This window comes from Penaeus vannamei, chromosome 2 (assembly GCF_042767895.1).
Source record: "Penaeus vannamei isolate JL-2024 chromosome 2, ASM4276789v1, whole genome shotgun sequence".
Classification (NCBI taxonomy): domain Eukaryota; kingdom Metazoa; phylum Arthropoda; class Malacostraca; order Decapoda; family Penaeidae; genus Penaeus; species Penaeus vannamei.
In genome coordinates, this window is record NC_091550.1 from 43,602,226 (window position 1) to 43,609,875 (window position 7,650).

The 7,650-nt window shown below is 30.2% G+C and overlaps 1 protein-coding gene across 1 annotated transcript in view; it reads right to left on the minus strand.

Annotated features, from left to right (window-relative positions):
- Nucleotides 1–7,643: 7,643 nt before the first annotated feature.
- Nucleotides 7,644–7,650, minus strand: part of LOC113817998 (uncharacterized) — a 3,533-nt gene continuing 3,526 nt past the window's right edge. The window contains exon 4 of the mRNA XM_027370113.2: nt 7,644–7,650. This exon is cut by the window's right edge and continues 250 nt beyond it. The gene's annotated coding sequence lies outside the window, so the exon portion shown is untranslated.

Consider the following 7,650-nt stretch of genomic DNA (forward strand, 5'->3'; position numbering starts at 1 on the left):
TAATAATGTCATAGATACTATTACTGATGCATAGACCAACAGCATTCGTCGGTAAATTTCCGCACTTGCACATACCCGACACATGCACACATACCCTCGCGAACGCACATAAGAACACACGGACGCACACGTTCGCGTGTCTATTTAACATTAGATATTTACACTTATCCTAATCCACAAGGACTGTACTTTAAAATAATCAACTGACGAGACAGGAGCAGAGCCATGGTAGCTCACTCAATACAGTACTTCTCTTTCGTTTAAACGGACCACGTTCGATTCCCCTTTCAGTTACTTCTAAATAATAACTTTTGTTATCATTATCCCTTTGATTGTTATCATATATTTTTTATTGTTATTATTATCGTCTTAATATTATCATTATTATTATTATTATTTTTAATGTTGATCATTATTACTGTTGTTATTATTATCATTATCATTGTTTATTATCATTACTATTATCATTATCATTATTATTGTTATTACTATTATCATTATCATTATTATTGTTATTACTATTATCATTATCATTAGTATTATCATCATGATTTTTTCTTTTTCATTATCATTATAATCTTTTCCTTTTTATTTTCATCATTGTTATTATTATCTTATTATTATTAATACTGTTTTGGTTATTGCCATTATCATTATTATTATTATCATTATTATTATTAGTAGTAGTTGTAGTAGTAGTAGTATTGCCATTATCATTATCATTATTATTATAGTCTTTATCACTGTTGTCATCCTTTACTGTTTTGATAAAAAAAATTGTCATAATCATTACCATTATCATTATTGTTTTCATTATTTTTAACAAAATCATTATTATCATTGTTATTATCATTATCACCATCAGCATTTTTATTGTTATTGTTATTGTCATTCTTACTATTATAATAATTTTCTTATTGTTTTATTGCTATCATTATTAGTATCTTTATTGTTATCATCATCGTTGTTCTTGTTGTTGTCAGTATTATCATCATTACTGCTGCTGTTGTTGTTATGAACACCTTTATCATAATAATTATCATCATTATTATTGTCATTAATATTGTTATCACTGTTGTCATTATTATTATTATAATCATTATGGATATAATTATGATTATAATGATAACAAGGATAATAATATATAATTATCATTTTCATTATCATTATTATAATCATTATTTTAATCATAATGAAACCATATTATCATTATCATTACTTTCATCATCATTAGGCCACGCCCTTAATTTTTTAGTTCATTATTAATAATTGTTATTATTAACACTATCATTATCATAAAAATACCATTTCATCATGCTTACTGTCATGAATATTACTACTGATGTCTTCTTATTCAGTACGCTGATGACTCTCAATTTCTCCACGCTGCCTCTGTTAACAATTTAAATGAGTTAATAGGAAAAGCTAAACAAACCCTAACAGAAGCAAAACAATACTTTGAAATAAATGGTCTAAAGCTGAATCCACAGAAAACACAATGTATTTTCATAGGCAGCCGTCAGAACATTGCAAAAATACCCACAGATACAACTAAAGAATCCCAGGGCTGCTACATTAAACCCAGCACAACAGTAAAAAAAATCTAGGAGTTTACATAGACAGATACATGACATTTGAGACACATATTGACCACATCTACAGGAAAGTAATGGGCACTCTGATATACTTAAATCACATCAAAAATAAAATACCCACAGAAACAAGAATTATTGTTATACAAACACTAGCACTTGGTATAATCAATTACTGCCTAAACATCTGGGGCTCCACAAATAAAACACAAATACAAAGGACACAGAAACTACAGAACTTTGCAGCAAGAGTAGCACTAGGAAATATAAATAAATATGACCACATCACACCACATATCAAAACACTAAAATGGCTAAAAGGGCAACAGAAATACAACTATGACACTTGCATTCTAATCCATAAAATTATACAGGGAATTTACCCAAATTGGCTATTGCGTATACGGACAACAGGTAACACAACGGGTGTCCAAACAAGTCAAAACAACTGCTTATATGTCAAGAGATCAAATACAGAAACTGGGGCTTGAAATGTGCTAATCCGAGGACTGGTGACTTGGAACCAGTTACCCGAAAATATAAGAAATATTTCCAACCAAAAGACATTTAAAACAAAAGTGAAAGAACATCTACTGAAATATCAATATCAGGCGCATAAACATCAAGCCCAGCACGATATTTCAATCATATATGGTATCATTGTTATGTGTAATTTTGTTCCACAAGCATTGTATAATATCTATGTTCATAGCACCCTACTGCATTGTGTAAACACCTTATATGTAAAGAGAATACCCATTGTAATTAATGGAATAAAGTATTTGAATTTGAATTTGAATTTGATGCGTAGGCCAACAATATTCGTCCGTAAACGAATCCTCATTTCCACCCTTACGCATACCCGACTCATACACACACATCCTCCTAAACGCACATAAGAACACACGGACGCCCTCATTCGCTTGTAAATATTCATACTAGTCCTAATAAACAGAGATTGTAATTTAAGCATATCAATTGACCAGAGATATGAAGAGCCACGGTATGTCACTTAAGCCTATATCTCTGTATGTTTGATTACGAACATTTATTTTCTTTACGATATACCTAACGTGAATTTACAATTTAACCATAATAATTCAAATATTACACTCTATTCTTTGCGTATCATCGATTATTAATTCACAAAAGTTAATATTTTCTATGACTGAAGACTTAAAGTATATCTATACCTATCTTTTTCTTTCTATATACATATTAAAAAGGCAAGAATTAAATGTAAGATAAGAAATTAAGCAAGTGAAACAACGTGATGTAAGGAAATGCTTATATTCATATGGACCTTATGAATCTCCATCAAAGATTTTACATTAGTTTAACTTTTCTTTCTTGGTAGTGGATAGAGTCTATTAAATGCCATCGTTCTCACAACTTTAGATAATTCAATATCGTTAATCCCCTACAGTGCAGAATTTAACTCATAATTTCTGTTTTGTTGAAACATTCATGGAAATTTTAAAAGGAACATTTGTCATCGCTTTCTCTCCTTTCTTATTTTCTCTCTACTGTTATTGTTCTTAAAAGATTATAGATATATAAGTAGAGAAGTGCAAAAAGAAAGAGAGACAGATTGTGTTTTGCCATTCATATGTATCTGCGTATGCGTTGCATAAAATATAAACGGGCCTTTCTACGAGAGAAAGAGAGAGAGGGGGGGGGGAAGAGAAAATTCTTTTGTTCTCAGTCAGAACTGTTTATGACTAACCCTTATCGAGCTTTTTGAATTTGTATTGCTTATTTCATATCTTGCCAATAGCCAAGATTAGACTTTTAAATCAAAATCAAACGTTGCCATTGTATAAGCTATAAAATGAAGAACATCATGTGGATAAGTAGAAAGTCACACACACACACACACACACACACACACACACACACACACACACACACATATATATATATATATATATATATATATATATATATATATATATATATATATATATATATACATATCTATGTATATACATATATATACACATGTGTAAAGATATATATATATATATATATATATATATATATATATATATATATATATATATATATATATATATATATATATATATATATATATATATATATATATATATATATATATATATATATATATATCACTTGATCATGGAAGTTATCTGGAATATCTGAATATACACATTAATGTTTTAACATTTATTATTACTCCGCTGTGTTCATTTTGAATTTTCTTCATTACTCGTATCGGCATACACGAAACGAACGATGGAACACAGTTAAAACAATAAACAAAAAACTTCTAATCAAAAATGGACCTACGTGTGATTCCACACTTGGCATGGAACAGACTCGAACGTGGGTCTGCAAATTACTAGACCACAACGTTATCTGTTCCTCCACTTTGACGATCTGTACTTTTTGTTAATTAAGCGGTGAATTTAAACTAAGCTTTTGTTGCATCATCATATGAACGGTGACTGTACATGTATTTGTCTGTTTTACGTATTTTGGCACAAATATACTAAGGCAGTGAAGAGCAATGCAAGAGAGCACTGAGAGTGAGAGAGAGAGAGAGAGAGAGAGAGAGAGAGAGAGAGAGAGAGAGAGAGAGAGAGAGAGAGAGAGAGAGAGAGAGAGAGAGAGAGAGAGGGAGGTAGGGAGGGAGGGAGGGAGGGAGAGAGAGAGAGAGAGAGAGAGAGAGAGAGAGAGAGAGAGAGAGAGAGAGAGAGAGAGAGAGAGAGAGAGAGAGAGAGGGGGGGGGGGGGAGAGCGAAGGGAGAGAGGGAGAGATGGAGGGAGAGAGAGAGAGAGAGAGAGAGAGAGAGAGAGAGAGAGAGAGAGAGAGAGAGAGAGAGAGAGAGAGAGAGAGAGAGAGAGAGAGAGAGAGAAAGAAAGAGAGAGAGAGAGAGAGAGAGAACAATGCATGAGAGCACTGAGAGAGAAAAAAATGAAAGAAATAAAGAGAGAGAGAGAAATAGCAAAGAAAATTGAATAAAAAGTGTAAAGCGAAGAAAAATCATCAGTAACGATAAGTAAATAAAACTAAACCAAATTACAGCAAGTCAGATTAACATTCAAACTAGCATTTGTACAACAGAGAAGACGTGGCGTTAAATTGATAATGATGGGGAAAATATAACGGAGAGAAAGAAAGAGAGAGAGAGAGCGAGAGAGATTTGACCAACCATTTTTAAAAAGCGATAATGATAGCATAATAAAAAATATTGACAATAATGATATATGTAATAAGGGATAATAATATCAGTAACATCAACTATATCGACGAATATAACAATCATAAAACAAGAACAAATATAATGAATCTTATTCTCCTTTGTTTTAGATGAAGAAACTATATCAAACATTAACTCATCCATAGATTCTTTCACTCTTAGGTCTCTTTGTTGAACATGAAAGGATACAAATTTGTGTCGCCTTTGGATTAGGAATTACACAGATCAGGAGGATCAAGACACGCAAATATAAATATATTTATAGATGTGCGTGCGTACATATACATGTTTAAGCCTATAGTTCTGTATGTTAGTTTAAATGTACAAAACGAGATATTCAGCATGTTATAATACTTCGATTATAAGTATTCAAAATTTTAATGCATAACCCAATAATATAATAAGATTTAATTTCACCAGTCATAATATTCAGCTTGACTGAACACTTAAAGCACATATACATCATTTCTGACAAATTAGCACGAACCAAAGGTAAGATTATGACATTAAGCAAGTGAAATGACGTCTAAGAAAATGCTAATACTAATATATACCTTATAACACTCTATCAAAGACTTCAGATTAGTTTTCATTTCTTCGTGATAATGGATATAGTCTAATAAATGCCATCGCTTTCACAGCTATAGATAATTAAAGATCATTATTTCTCTAAAGTACAGAATTCATCTCATTAATAATTTGTCTCGTTGTTGTAACGTTCATGAATTTTCTTAAGACATTATAGATATGTAAGAGATGGCTAAAGAGAAAGGGAGACAGATAACTTGAGTATTCATTTATTCGTATGCCTGCGCAAGTGTTTCATAAAATATAACCAGACCTTTCTACAAGAGAAAGAGAGACGAAGAGAAAATTCTTTTGTCCTCACTCGGAACTCTCTGAAAATAGCCCGTATCGTAATATATTTCATTTGTATATTTAAAATCTTGGCAATAGCTAATATTTGATTTTTAAATCAACATAAAAATTATTGCCATTGTGTGATATAAAATGAAGAATAGCAAGTGGACAAGGAGAAATTGACATGGTGATTGACTGGTAGATAGATATGTAACCGAGCATAGGCATATAGATATATAAACAACTATAAAAAGAAAGGGAGAGATATATAAAACCGTCAAGTCGAATCTCATATCTTGATTTTTATTTATTTCTTTTTTTAATTCCAAGATGAATTATTCGATTATCATTATTGTTGCTGTTGTTGTTATCAACACCTTTATCATAATAATTATTATTATCATTATTATTGTCATTACTATTGTTATTACTGTTGTCATTATTATTGTTATTATTAACATTATGGATATCTTTATGATTATAATAACAACAATGATAATATATAATTGTCATTATTATTATTATTATCATTATCATTATTTTCAATATTATTATACCATATTATCATTATCATTACTATTATCATCATCATCAACTTTATTTGTTGCTTCTCGGATTTTTTCACTAAAAAAGAAAAAAAATAGAGCGACAAAGAGGAAAAATAAGAATAAAGGATTTAAAAAGTCTGGGTGAAGATATAGGGCTTAAGGGGACCGTCTGGTCAGAATAATTTTCCAAGGGCGGATCACAGCCAAAATAATGAATAACGAACTATTTTTAAAGAAAAAAAAAACTAATTAAATACGTAGACATACCATGAATTCTCTTTGCTTATTCGTAGTTCCGGCCAAGAAGACCCTTGCTCCGTGCCACTCACCCAACAAAAGGGATTTCGCATTGATATCAACGAACACATTTCTGATGTTATTTAAAGTCCATTCATTTGTCCCAATGGCGTGCAGAATCTGGTGATACCCGGGGCTAACTCCTTGATTGTGTGCCCCGAAGACTCAAGTGTAAAGCCTAGTTATGAGAAAGTTTAGGAGAAAGGAAGATAATGTGAATATGGAAACAGATACTAAACATGCTTTATTCGATTAAATTAATATTAAAAATCGCTGTCATATTTTGTTTGCCCCCCCCCCTCCCGAATTTGGTATGATAATGGTGATAATGATAACAAAAATAATACGAGGAATTATGATGATAATGGTAATTAAGATAGTGATATGGAGGGTAATTATTATGTTAACGTTAAGAATAATAATGATATTGATAATAATGATAAAAATGATGACAATGATAATGGTACCAATAATACGAGTAATAATGATGATAATGGTAATTATAATAATGATTACTAAGGTAATTATTATATTAACGTTAAGAACAATAATGATAATAATAATGATAAGTGATGTTAATGATGATAGTTATAATATCAATGATGATAGTGATGATAGCAATGATGATAATAACAATAAGTTATAATAATGACAATGTGAAGGTAATTATGATAATACTGATAGTGTTGATAACAAAGACAATGAAGATAATGATAATGATAATTTTAAGTGATAATAACAATTGCACTAGTAATAACGATAATAAAAATAATAATGATAATCATAATCATGATGATGACGATGACGATGATGATGATGATGACGACGGTGATGATGATGATGATGATGATGATGATGATGATAGTAGTAATAATGGCAATGATTATAATATTAGAAATGACAATAAAGTTGATAATGATACTACTACTAATAATAATAATAATGATAAAGATAATGACACTACAAATAATAACAATAATGGTAATAAAAAGGATGAAATTAATATAAGTAATACTGATGGCAATAAAAGTAACAAAGTAACAACAATAATAAGGATAACAACAATCGCAATATCAATATCAACTGTACCTCATCAGTATAGGTTAATTAAAGTCCATCTCGATAT